This window comes from Dreissena polymorpha, chromosome 14 (genome assembly GCF_020536995.1).
Source record: "Dreissena polymorpha isolate Duluth1 chromosome 14, UMN_Dpol_1.0, whole genome shotgun sequence".
Classification (NCBI taxonomy): Eukaryota; Metazoa; Mollusca; class Bivalvia; order Myida; family Dreissenidae; genus Dreissena; species Dreissena polymorpha.
Window position 1 is genome coordinate 18,216,827 of NC_068368.1, and position 14,562 is coordinate 18,231,388.

Below are 14,562 nucleotides of genomic sequence, written 5' to 3' on the forward strand. Positions count from 1 at the left end.
GTGTCTTAAAGCACTGGTCGAGATGTGTGTGTTTTTTTCAAATCCTTGAAACGTTGCAACGCTTTATAATTTTCAGGTTTTCAAAACGTCAAAAGATGCATATAATGGATAGTTTAGAGCATGCAAAATGTTCACTATTACTGTTTCCTCACAAATATCATACCTTAAACGAAAATTTCCGAATGTGAAACAATTTTTTTATTTTGTCAATTTACCAAAACGTGAAAAGGCCCCTTTAAAACAAGATATCCGCGGCTCACTCGTTGATTTATCTATACCGATATGACACGTAAACGTACGACATTAAGGTTACGGTAGATTTACGTTCTTGCTAGTTAGCGTCAGTGGATTGCAACAAGATGTGTGATGTTCGTAGCACACGGCATAGTATAGTGGCGACGGTGGTGTAAAGGTTAGTATGGTTGCCTTCCAAGCAGCCGATCCGGGTTCGATTCCCGGCCAACGCATGCTTTATTACCGCTGTTGAGACAATACTTGTGTTTGTAAATTTCATTATTATTGAAATTTCGACAGGCGTATAAAACGCACTGTAATGCTAAACAGCTTAGTTTATGTTCCTATTGAATTCTTGTTGAATTTTGGATAAATTCGAGGAAATGACATAAACTGTTTAATAATCTATATAACGCCCGAAAAAATTAATTAAAGAAAGATGCGCGATGATTAGCAAGGACAATCATAAGGAGCACACATATGGTACAAGCTAGATTGTGCAATGTCCTATAACGTTGATTGGGAACTAGACTAACGTTATGCTTACGACATAATTTAAATAAATGGTATAGCTTTTTTGTTGGTTATATTTAAAATAATATCTTAACTTTAATAATGCAGATCGGAAGACACAAACATTTGGTATACACGGCTCACCCGTTGACTTTGTCTTTACCGATATGACACGTTAACGTATGAAATATATGTTACGGTAGATTATCATCGACAATGAGCGTCGGTGGTGTAAAGGTCAGCATGGTTGCCTTCCAAGCAGCCGATCCGGGTTCGATTCCCGGCCGACGCATGTTTTTTTTTTACCGCAGTTGCTAAAATAATTTTGTTTTTGCTGTCCATGACCACAAATTCAACAGTCACATAAAACGTACGATGGAGAGCAACAGATTAATTAACGTTCCTATTGACGTTGAACTTTTTATATGACAAAGGGACATTTTCACAGATTTTAGCGGTTTGTCATTGAAGTTTGTCATTAAATGGTTTATACTGATATATGTAAACATTAGATCTAAAAAGCTCGAGTTAAAACAAGAATAAAATTAAAGAAAGGAAAAAAAGTAAACCTCAACAGAGTTCGAACCACTGACCCCTGGAGTAAAAGTTTATTGCTGAGACCACTTTACCGTTTTCTACAATAAACTTTTCGAGGCTTTATACCTTGAAATATTTTTAAATACAAGATGTAGTTAATTTTCTTTTTTTTAAAGTATTAAAAATTGTACAATCATGTCCACCATGTTAACTTTGTACACCAAGCTCCTCTGAACAAACGAATCCAAAGTGCAATAATCTAGAGAAAAACAATGCATGTTTAACATATACATTTCGTTTGATGATTATAGATACTTCAATTAATCTGTTGCTCTCTACAGTACGTTTTATTTGACGGTCGAAGTTTTGGTAATTATTGAAAATCATCAAGTTTCGTCGCAATTGAGGCAACAAATATGCGTCGGCCGGGAAAACAACACTGATCGGCTGCTTGGAAGGCAACCATGCTAACCTTTACAGCACCGACGCTCACTGTCAATAGAATTTTTATTCCGTAACCTTAAAATCGTACGTTAACGTGTCATATCGGTATAGAGAAAGTCAAAGAGTGAGCCTTGTATAGCAAATTTTTGTGTCTTCCGATCTGCAATATTTAAGTTAAGATATTATTCACAATATAACAAACAAAAAAGCCATACCATTTATTTAATTTATTTGTACATTCCGAAAGCATAAAGTTAATCTACATGTAGTTCCAAATCAACGTTATATGACATTGTACAATCCAGCCTCTACCATATGTGTGCTCCTTATGACTGTCCTTGCTAATCATCGCGCATCTTTCTGTTGTTAAATTTTCCGGCTTTTATACCTTGATAGATAATTAAATAGTACGTCAACGAGTAATATCGGTATAGAGAAAATCAACGAGTATGCCGCGGATATATTGTTTTTATCTCATCTGATATACAATAGTAAAGTTTAGTTATCATTTCAAACATAGATATGCAAAAAGCCATATAACGTACTTAATGTGTTGGTCAATTTTCTATAGCATAGCGTTTGTCATATCTCTTATCATTAATATGGGTCATTTTACTATCCAGCCTGTACCATATGTGTGCGTTTACTGAAATTAACATGCCCGGACTTTATACATTGACATATTGTGAAATAGATCATACCATGTATTTAAAAGTATCAGATATTGTACAATAATGGCCACCGTTATATTGTGTGTAATGAAGATAAACCAAAGTCCACTAAACACACGATTACAAAATGCAATAATCCAGAGATAAACCATGCGGGCATATTAAAGGGGCCTTTTCACAGATTTTGGCATTTTTTAACTTATTCATTAAATGCTTTATATTGATAAATGTAAACATTGGATCGTAAAAGCTCCAGTAAAAAATCAAGAATAAAATTAAAAAAAAGGAATAGAACATTGCCCGGAGCAGGTTTCGAACCAGTGACCCCTGGAGTCCTGCCAGAGTCCTGAAGTAAAAACGCTTAAGCCTACTGAGCTATTCCGCCGCGTACACATACTCCACGTATTTTATACATTATATAAGCAATCTTCGTAGTTTCACAAAATTTAACGACAAAAACAGAACTCTCCAAATTATTCAATCGTTTCGCGTTGCAACGCTTTATAATTTTTAGGTTTTAAAATCGTCAAAAGATGCATATAATGGCTATATTAGACCATGGTAAATGTTCAGTATTACTGTTTCCTCACAATTATCATAACTAAAACGAAAATTTGCGAATCTGAAACAACTTTTTTCAATTTTGTCAATTTACCAAAGCGTGAAAAGATCTCTTTAACATGTAAAAAAAAATGATGAAAATAGGAACGTCAATGAATCCGTTGCGCTCTACATTACGTTTTAAATGACAGACAAAGTTTTTGGTAATAATTTGAATCAACAAACCAAACTATGTCGAAATTGAGGCAAAAACGTGCGTCGGCCGGGAATCGAACCCGGATCGGCTGCTTGGAAGGCAACCATGCTAACCTTTACACCACCGACGCTCATTATGCATAACGTTACTTTACTCTTACGTTTGATTTGAGCGTTAACGTTACATATCGGTATTGAAAACATCAACGTGTCAAATATTTACACTTTATCCCATTTTCAGCGCGACATTGACGGTATAACACGTTGTGGAATATACTTGCTTGTATTCAACACTGTGGAATATACCTGTCGCGTGCACGGACTACTTTTTAAATGACGTCATGCGATATGCGCTAAAATTAGGTCGATATTGTTTGGTTCATTGATCGAATTTTAAGGTCACCCATTAGAAGAAAATGTGCATATGTTGCAAAAAATATATATATGTCATATTCAACAAAAGAACTGTTGAAATAAAATATAAAATTACACGATTTTTGTTTTGTTATTTTTTTTTATTTATATTTACTTTACCACTAAATCACAGGTGGTTAGCGTGTGGCTATGATATTAATTAGTGAAAACATCATTTTGAATGATAAATAATCATATTATAACGAAAAATTAACTTTTCTGAAAAAAAAAATATTTCACTATCAAATATATATATAACAAGGTATGCAACTCAAAATCAGCCCAAAACGGGATGCATCGCTTTGAACAGCCATATCTTCATAAATTTTGCAGCGATTTTTACGATCTCGGTCTTATTCAACGCAGAAATGAATTTCCTTTCTGGAAATGTATATGTCTTGCAATATTTTAACAAATGCTGGGTCAACTTTTAAGAAATAACACGATACACAACACGCATGACCCAGTTGACAGTGATCATGCTGTCTTTAAGACTGAAATCTTCACGGAGTAAAGGGCAACTTCCCTACAAAGTTCATGTAGTTCGATACCATAATTCAATAAAACGTATGAAAAAACATTATTACCGTTCTTGTCGTTACATTCTGCATCAAGACTAACTGTCCAGCGCCGTTTGAAACCTTTGTTTACATACATTTCAACTAACTGACATTTTAAACATACGAGTGATTTCATTGGTCCAATGCGGAGGTGTGTCTTTACGACTGGAGATTTCATTCATAAAGAATACATGATCACTGTCAACTGGGTCATGCGCGTTGTGTATCGTGTTATTTCTTAAAAGTTGACCCAGCATTTGTAAAAATATTGCAAGACATATACATTTCCAGAAAGGAAATTCATTTCTGCGTTGAATAAGACCGAGATCGTGAAAATCGCTGCACAATTGATGAAGATATGGCTGTTCAAAGCGATGCACCCCGTTTTGGGGTGATTTTGAGTTGCATACCTTGTTATATATATATTTGATAGTGAAATTTTTTTTTTCAGAAAAGTTAATTTTTCGTTAAAATATGATTATTTATCATTCAAAATGATGTTTTCACTAATTAATATCATAGCCACACGCTAACCACCTGTGCACTAAATGATTTTTCATAAGAAACAAAGTCGACAAAACTTAAGGCTTACTAGAAAGCTTCAAAATTATACGACCTTCAACCTTTAAATCTAGTCATATGACATCATTTTTCGCCATCCGTATAATGAATCAGCTGATTGATGGCGTCATAAAATGACATACTTATTGCGTCATTTTCCCCATTTTTTTGACGATTTATTATAAACGCGACTTATTTCACATGTTTTCTACATGTACTGTATGTCGACATATCTGAATTGTCAATTGATCACATTTTCCTTATTTCGTGTAATGTGCATTGTTTATAACCAAAGCATATACTTTTGACATTTACCTTAAATATTAAGAATGTACAACAAGCCATACACATATCGCACAGTTCATGAATAATCTGCTATGTTTGCTTTCCTATTTAATTCACGTTAGGCATAGAGCTGTGTAAAGTATAAGATGGTAAAAATAGCACCACACTGGAATTGGGAACGTCCCATTTTGTACACGGGTATTTTCTACTCATTTATCTGTTGTGTACTGGAATGTTTTCCATTCTTTGTGTATTTATATATTAAATTATTTTCTCGTACAATAAGGGCATTTACCATAGATAAATAAAACATTGTGCAAGTTTAAACATAATTATGTTTGTATGCAGAAATCTGCAAATGCAACCGAGTTTACCAACGGCTATTATTAGATAAACTGCTCCGGTTCATTTGCATAACAGTAATGTAGAGTACATGACGTAGCGTGTGACGAAGAAGAAAGTTAATCGCGTTCATAAACCCATTTGAATAAAGTGTTAGAATGGCATAAGGGTCTTTATTTAACTATGCTAAAATAATTATTAAAGACCCTAGATGCAAAATCGTCAATTATTGAGTTAAATGGATTATTAGATGGATTTTAAAGGATAATTAAAGGTAAGATACTAGTTCTTACGTGTTTTGATTTTTGAAATTGTACTTTTGTCGTTCCCTGTTCTCGGGGAAATGATTTTAACATGGGCGCCATTGATGCATCGGATCACACACGGCATACCCATAACATTATATAAAAACACGTTCTGCGCGTCCTTAAATTCGTCGTCCGAAGTCGGAAAACGTATTGCCCTGACCCCTGTATATTTTGTCAAATAAAGTGTCAGTCGCTGCAATTGTCTGTTTACTCGTCAAAATTGTCAAGGTCTTCGATAGCTAAAGAAACTTCAGCGTACAGTTTATTTAGTATTGACAGACCTGTACAAAGTCGCGCCAGTCAAAAATCATAAAAAGCGACATTTAAAGTTATGGTAGCCAGAACTAGGTCGTCGATGGTGTACATGTATGTTGACATCGACAGCATTTTGTCAGGAGCATTCGCCGCCATATTGGATTTTGATCATTTTCTTTCGAAAATAAAATGAATTATAGTAAAGTAAAATCTTCTTTTCGCGGTCGTAAAGTGTTAAAATTCGCATACTGCGTAAAATTGAATGTAGGCATATGGTGATATTTTTGCTTGTTTCACAGTTTGTTTGTGAATTTTTAAAGACTATTTTGCGTACCAGAACAAATACATGTATATCACTACGCATGGTTACATTTGTTAGATTTTAAGCGCTTTTATGACTGAATTAAAATTATTGTTAAAGGTTATTAGATCGATTTATGTTAAATGTCACGTTGAAAAAATCAAATGGGATAAATAGAATACTAGGATTAGCGTTGAATACAGAGAAGCTTATGTTGCGAGGCTTAGAACGCCGGAAGCGTTCAATCGTTTCGCGTTGCAACGCTTTATAATTTTTAGGTTTTAAAATCGTCAAAAGATGCATATAATGGCTATATTAGACCATGGTAAATGTTCAGTATTACTGTTTCCTCACAATTATCAAAACTAAAACGAAAATTTGCGAATCTGAAACAACTTTTCAATTTTGTCAATTTACCAAAGCGTGAAAAGATCCCTTTAACATGTAAAAAAAAATGATGAAAATAGGAACGTCAATGAATCCGTTGCGCTCTACATTACGTTTTAAATGACAGACAAAGTTTTTGGTAATAATTTGAATCAACAAACCAAACTATGTCGAAATTGAGGCAAAAACGTGCGTCGGCCGGGAATCGAACCCGGATCGGCTGCTTGGAAGGCAACCATGCTAACCTTTACACCACCGACGCTCATTATGCATAACGTTACTTTACTTTTACGTTTGATTTGAGCGTTAACGTTACATATCGGTATTGAAAACATCAACGTGTCAAATATTTACACTATATGTTTGTCTATTCCGTCTACATTACTGAAGAGTTAGTCATATAAAGCATTTAACTTATTAGTCAATTTTCAAAAGCATTACAATATGTCTGCAATCAACGGTATTGGACATTCGAGTGGCCAGCCTGTACTATAAGCATGTTTTTATGATAGTCGTAATAAAATATCACACATCTTGTTGCAATCCACTGACGCTAACTATCAACAACGTAACTCTACCGTAACCTTTATGTCGTACGTTTACGTGTTATATTGGTATAGGGAAAATCAACGATTGAGCTGTGGGTATCTTGTTTTAATCTAATCTGATATATAATATTACAGGTTAGTTATCATTTCTAACATAGCCATGCAATAAGCGATATAACGTTCTTCATGTGTTGGTAAATTTTCTAGAGCATTACGTTTGTCATTTGTCTTATAAACGTGATGGGACATTTTACTATCCAGCTTGTTCCATATGTGCGCGTTTACTGTGATAAACTTTTCCAGACTTTATGCCTTGACAGATTGTTAAATAGTTCATTTCATTCATTTAAAAGTATAAAATGAATATCAAAGTTCAATTAGAAGTCCTTCTGCACATTCCCCAGCCATAAAAGATCCCTCCCCCCACCCCGCTGTACTACCAGAAATCAGCCAAGAGCAACCAACGAGGTTACGCAAAAGACGCATTATAGTGTATTAAAATCTCATTGTTGATCAGCAATCGTTTTATTTTCTCTGATCTATTAATAGCCTAAGATTTTGAATGAACTGTGCTTCGCAAAAATACAACTTGACTGACGTAGAACGTAGTGGACTATTTTATTTTTTAATAAACTTACTCTTCCGCGATACGTACAGCTTCAAACATTTTTTTTACTTTTAACATATACGATCTTTTCATTTGACATAATGTTCATAGTATGTGTCAATTTGTAAATGATTGTAGTTCAAGAACTGAAACAGCGCCGCGAATTAATTCTCGGCGCAGATGCGGCCGTTATCAGGTTTTAAGTCATTAGCAAAACTGGCTTGCAATAACTTGCTCTTAATTTTAGTTGTTCGCAAGCGAACAACTGAAACGGTTATGGTAGACAATATTGTCGTCGTCGGTGTAAAGGTAAGCATGGTTTTCTTCCAAGCAGCCGATCCTGGTTTGATTCCCGGCCGACGCATGGTTTTGCCTCCGTTGCTACAATACTTTTGTTTTTGCTGTAAATAGATACCATAACTTCGACAGTCACATAAAACGTACGACGGACCGCAACTTATTAATTAAGGTTTCTATTGACGTTGAACATAATTTATTTGCTAATATTCACGCATGATTTCTCTGTAGAGAATTGCACTTTGGATTCGGGTGTTTAGTGGACTTCGGTTACGTTCGATCGGGAATCTAACCGGGTTACGCTGCTTGGAAGGCAACCATGCTAACCTTTACACCGCCAAGGCTCAATAAATATGACGCTACACTACCGTAACCTTTAGTATGTACGTTGACGTGTCATATCGGTAAAAAGAAAGTCAGCGACTGAGCCGTGTATAAAATGATTTTGTGTCTTCCTTCATTGATAGTGAACGCGCATCTGGCTGTACTAACAATTATCGGGCTTTATACATTGGTATATTGTTAAATATGTTATTTACTTTCTTTCAATGAATCTAATGTACGATAGAAAAACATCATTGATAGTGAGCGTCGGAGGTGCAAAGGTCAAAATGGTTGCCTTCCAAGCTGCCGATCCGGGTTCGATTACCGGCCGACGCATGCTATTTGCATGTTATTTGCCTCAATAGCGAAGATAGATTGGTTTGTTGATTTCAATAATACCACAATATCGACGGTCATATTAAACGTTATGTAGAGTGTAACGGATTAATTGACGTTCCAATTGAGATTGGACGAAATTTAATATAATGTTAATATGCCCGCATTGTTTCTCTCAATATTTTTGCACTTTGGAATCGAGTTTTAAGTGGACTTTGGTTTATTTTGTTTTAAATAAAAAAGATGGTGGCCGTGGTTGTACAATTGGGGATACTTTTAAAGAAAGGAAATTAACTTGTTGACAATCTTTCAAGGTACAAAGCCTGGACAAGTTAATTACAGTAAACGCACACATATGGTACAGGCTTGATAGAAAAATGTCCCATTACGTTGATAACAGACATGACAAACATTATGCTATAGAAAATATGAAAATTTACCAAACAATTAAGTACATTATATGTCTTTATTGCATGGTTTTGTTAGAAATTATAACTTAACTGTAATATTGTACATAAGATGAGATTAAATATGATATTAACCGCTCACTCGTTCATTTTTTTCTAAACCGATATGACACGTAAACGTACGACATAATGGTTACGGTAGAGTAACGTTGTAGCTAGTAAGCGTCGGTGGATTGCAACAAGACATGTAATGTTTAATTACATCCATCATAAGAAAAACACGCGTATAGTACAGGCTGGCTGGTCCAATGTTCAAAACTAATTGCAGACATTATGCAATGCTTTCGAGAATTAACTATGAAGTTAAAAACGTTATATGACAAACTCAATGGCTTTGTTTTGCGCAATATATTAACTTCAATATTGTACACGGAATTGACAAAACATATTTGACACGTTGACGTTCTCAATACCGATATGTAACGTTAACGTGCGTAATCGTGTAAAAGTAGATCAATATGAGCGTCGGTTGTGTAAAGGTTAGCATGGTTGCCTTCCAAGCAGCCGATCCGGGTTCGATTCCCGACCGACGCATGTTTTATTGCCGCTGTTGAGACAATTCTTGTGTTTGTTAATTTCAATTATTATTGCAATTTCGACAGTCGCATAAAACGCACTGTAATGCTCAACAGTTTAGTTAACGTCGAACGTAATTCATATGTTAATATGCACGCATGATTTTTCTCTAGATAATTGAACTCTGGATTTGTGTGTTTAGTGGACTTGAGATACTTACTTTAAGCAAAATAACATGCTCGGAAAGATTGTAGAATTATGGATAAATTCAAAGAAAGGACATTAACTGTTTAATAATCTATCAAGGTTTAACGCCCGAAAAAGTTAATTAAAGAAAGATGTGGGGGGGGGTGATTAGAAAGGACAATCATAAGGAGCACACATATGGAAGAGGCTGGAATGTACAATGTCCTACAACGTGGATTCGGAACTAGACTAACATATGCTATCGAAATGTACTTATAAATTAAATACATGGTATTGCTTTTTTATTGGATATATTTGAAATAATAACTGCATCTCGGATGACACAAACACATGGTATACACGGCTCAGTCTCTGACTTTCTCTATACCGATATGACACGTCAACGTACGAAAAAACGGTTGCCGTAGAGTAGCGTCATATATATTCGTCGTCGGTGGTTTAAAGGTTATAATGGTTGCCTTCCAAGCAGTCGATCCTGATTCGATTCCCGGCCGACGCATTTTTTGCCGCCATTATACTTTTGTGTCTACTGTCTACAATGCCAAAACTTCGACAGTCACATAAAACGTACGATGGAGCGCAACAGATTAATTTACGTTCCTATTGACGTTGAACATATTTCATATGTTAAAATTCACACATAATTTCTGTGTAGACAATTTGACTTTGGATTCGTGTGTTTCGTGGACTTGGATTACTTTCGGCCGGGAATCTAACCGGAAAACGCTGCTTGGAAAGTAACCATGGTAACCTTTACACCACCGACGCTAAATATATATGACGCTACTCTACCATAACCTTTATTTTGAACGTTAACGTGTCATATCGGTATAGAAAAAGTCAATGAGTGAGCCGTGCATACCATGTTTTTGCATCTTGAGAGCTACAATATTATAATTAAGATATAATTTCTAGTATATCCAAAAACAAGCAATACAACGTATTTAATTTATTAGTTAATATTCGATAGCATAACGTTAGTCTAGTCTCTTATCAACGTTATTGGCCTTGAACGATATGAAACGTCAACGTTCAAAATAAACGTCACGTTACAATAGCAATTTTATCATGAGCGTCGGTTGTGTAAAGGTTAGCATGGATGCCTTCCAAGCAGCCGATCAGGGTTCACGGCCGACGCATTTTTTTATAACCGTAATTGCTACTGTTGTTTGTTTATTTCAATAATTACCACAACTTCGACTGTCGCATACAATGTACTGTATATCGTAACGGATTATTTTACGTTCCTCTAGACGTCGAACGTAATTCATAATTTTACATGCACGCATGATTTTTGCTGTAACTAATTTCAATTTAGATTTGTGTGTTTTGGGACTTTGGTTAAGTTACATTACTCACAACAACATGGAGGTTAAGAATGTATAATTATGGATAAATTTAAAGAACGAACAATAACAATTTAACCATTTATCAATGTATAAAGTCTGGAAAAGTTTATTACAGCAAGATGCGCGATGATAGGCAACGACTATCATAACGAGAAAACATATGGTAAATGTGGCTGGATTGTGCAATGTCCCGTAACGTTGACAAGAGACTAGACTAACGTTATGCATCGAAAATTTACAAATAAATTCAATACGTTTTATGCCTTATTGCATGGCTATATTTGGAATATTATCTTAACTTTAGTAGATTCGATTCCCGTCCGACGCATGTTTTCTGCCGCAGTTTCAACAATAATTTGGTTTGTTGATGTAAATAATAACCACAACGTTGACAGTCAAATAAAACTTAAGATGGGGCGCAACAGTTTAATTTTCGTCCCTATTGACGTCAAAGTAATTCATATGTTCATATTCACGCATGATTTCTCTGTAGAGAATTGCACTTTGGATTTTGTGTTTAGTGGACTTTGGTTACTTTTCATTACATAGAACAACATGGTGGCTAAAATTGTAAAATTTTGGATTCATTACAAGAAAGAAAATGAACTGTCTAACAATCTTTCAATATATAAAGCCTAAAAAAGTTTGTGACAGAAAGATGCGCGATGATTATCTATGACCATCATAAAAAAGCACAAATACTAGTATGGTACAGGATGGATTGTATAATGTCCCATAACTTTATGCTCTTGAACAAGACTGACGTTATGAATTGTTAAGATTTACTTATACGTGAAATACGGCTTATTACATGACCATGTTAGAAATGATATCTTAACTTTAAAATGTGTAGATCTGAAGAGACAAAACATGGTATACACGACTTATTTGTTGACTTTGTCTATACTAATATGACACGTTAACGTATGAAATAAAGGTTACGGTAGAAAAACGTTCTAGTAAATGAGCGTCGATGGTGTAAAGGTCAACATGGTTGCCTTCCAAGAAGCCGATCCGGGTTCGATTCCAGGCCGACGCAAAAAAAAATAAAAGCTGTTTATAAAATACGTTTGGTTATTTAAGTAATTACCACAACTTCGACAGTCACATGAAACTTACTGTAAAACGCAACATATGAATTTGCGTTCCTTCTGACGTTGAACGTAATTAATATGTTAACATGTACGCATGATTTCTATGAAGATAATGAACTTTTAACTCGCGTATTTTGTGGACTTAAGTTACTTTTCATAACACAAAATAACATGTTGGCCATGATTGAACAATTGAGGATAAATTAAATGAGAGAAAATACGATACGACACGTTAACGTTAGAAATAAAGGCTGCAATAGAAAAATGTCATTTATAGTAAGAGTCGGTGGTGTAAGGTTAGCATGGTTTACCTACCAAGCAGCCGATCCGTGTTCGATTCCCGGCCGACGCATGTTTTTGCCGCTGTTGCTACAATACTTATGTTTGTTGCTTTCATTTGTTATTGCAATTTCGACAGTCGCATAAAACACACTGTAATGCGCAACAGATTTGTTTACGTTCATTTTGACGTCCAACGTAATTCATATGTTAAAGGGCCTTTTCGCGTTTTGGTAAATTGGCAAAATAAAAATTTAATTGTTTCAGATTCTAAAATTTTCGTTTTAGTAATGATATTTGTGAGGAAACGGTAATACTCAACATTAAACATGCTCCTAAATATCCATTATATGCATCTTTTGACGATTTAAACAACCTGAAAATTATAAAGCGTTGCAACAAGAAACGATTTAATAATTTGGAGAGTTCTATTTTTTGTCGTTATATTTTGGGATACTACGATGATTTCTTATATAAAGTACAAAATACATCACTCATTGTATGAAAACGGAGTGCCGAGTGGTCTAAGCGATAGACTTCTACTCCGGGGGTCAGTGGTTCGAGCCCAGTTGAGGGTTACTTTTTTTTCTTTAATATTATTCTTGATTTTAATGGAGCTTTTTTGATGTTTACAATATAAAGCATTTAATGACAAACTTCAATACATGCCAAAATCTGTGAAAATGCCCCTTTAATATGCACGTATGATTTCTCTCTAAACAATTGAACTTTAGATTCGCGTGTTTAGTGGACTTAAATTACTTTACATTACATAAAACAACATGCTCGCCAAGATTGTAGAATTTTGGATCACGGTATACACACCGTATTACGCGTCACGTCGATGGCAGAATGTTCCGTCGATGACAGATAGCTTTACTCGACCGCGTAAACAGGTAGGTTACAAATTCGTTCGATATAATTATATAAAGCAAGTAAGGCCAAAATCGTTGCTAAGAACATATTGTCCATTGACTGAGGACGCCACCAGGTAATTTTGGACTCGTAGTTCAAGTTTTTAAAGAAATGTGAACGAGTTAAAAGTGACAGTTTCCGAAAAATCATTGAACATGACTGCTTTTTGTTCAAAATATCTGAAGTTTGAAATAAATGACTTGATTTCGTGTTATATACTTACGCATTTATCCCTTAAGGATACGTAAGCCAAATATCCGCCCTTTGAGTTGTTTAATGAACATGTTACAGGCGTCCAAACTGACCCCGTCGAAAAAATATTGGTGCCGTAGTTGGCAGATATGTATTTTAAATGATGCCGCTGATGGCAGAAACGCTGTAGAAAATGCTAACGTAGATGACAGATTGTCAAAATAACAATTTTATTTATTTCTCTCTCCTTTTTGTACTTTTATACACAATTGAGAAGCGAAACTGTCCTTTGTAATATATTCTTAAGAAAAGAAGGTTATGTATGCAGTAAGTGTATGAATACTATGTTCAATAAAATTGATTATGATACCTATATAATATATATAATGATGCTATAATATAATATAATGAGGGTGTTTTTTTTTTGTAGAAAACCGTCACCATGAAGAGGTTCAGGTGTTATTACTGTGACTCTTGAGTTTGATGTCCACAAAGACACTGTACACAACCTCATAGAACACCACGAATCTTTAACCATTAAGTACAGGGAGCTGGAACTGAATGAGAAAACGTGTCGTCAAGGCTACTGAACAAAGGATTATTGATATTTATCCGGCAGAATGTTCCGTCTTAATGTGTTCTAAGATATGTAACAATGACAATGAATAAGTACATGTATATTTAATGATAGTTGGAATCATATTTAGTGATATTAAAATATAAACTATGTATCGCTATCATGTAACTGTCCATACCTGTTATATAGAAAAGCTTATATAAATTTTCAGAGACCACTTCTTTGACACTACAGAAAGAAATCGCAAGAAGCAGAAACGAAAGAAAGGACAGATATCGGCTCCAGA

At 34.8% G+C, this 14,562-nt stretch overlaps 3 non-coding genes across 3 annotated transcripts; 1 reads left to right on the plus strand and 2 right to left on the minus strand.

Annotated features, from left to right (window-relative positions):
• The first annotated feature begins 967 nt into the window (after nt 1–967).
• On the plus strand, nt 968–1,039 carry Trnag-ucc (transfer RNA glycine (anticodon UCC)). Its single transcript has one exon. It is a non-coding gene; the product is annotated as a tRNA-Gly (tRNA).
• A 2,175-nt stretch (nt 1,040–3,214) lies between these two features.
• Trnag-ucc (transfer RNA glycine (anticodon UCC)) lies at nt 3,215–3,286 on the minus strand. Its single transcript has one exon. It is a non-coding gene; the product is annotated as a tRNA-Gly (tRNA).
• Nucleotides 3,287–6,758: 3,472 nt separating this feature from the next.
• Trnag-ucc (transfer RNA glycine (anticodon UCC)) lies at nt 6,759–6,830 on the minus strand. The gene has a single exon. It is a non-coding gene; the product is annotated as a tRNA-Gly (tRNA).
• Nucleotides 6,831–14,562: the final 7,732 nt, after the last annotated feature.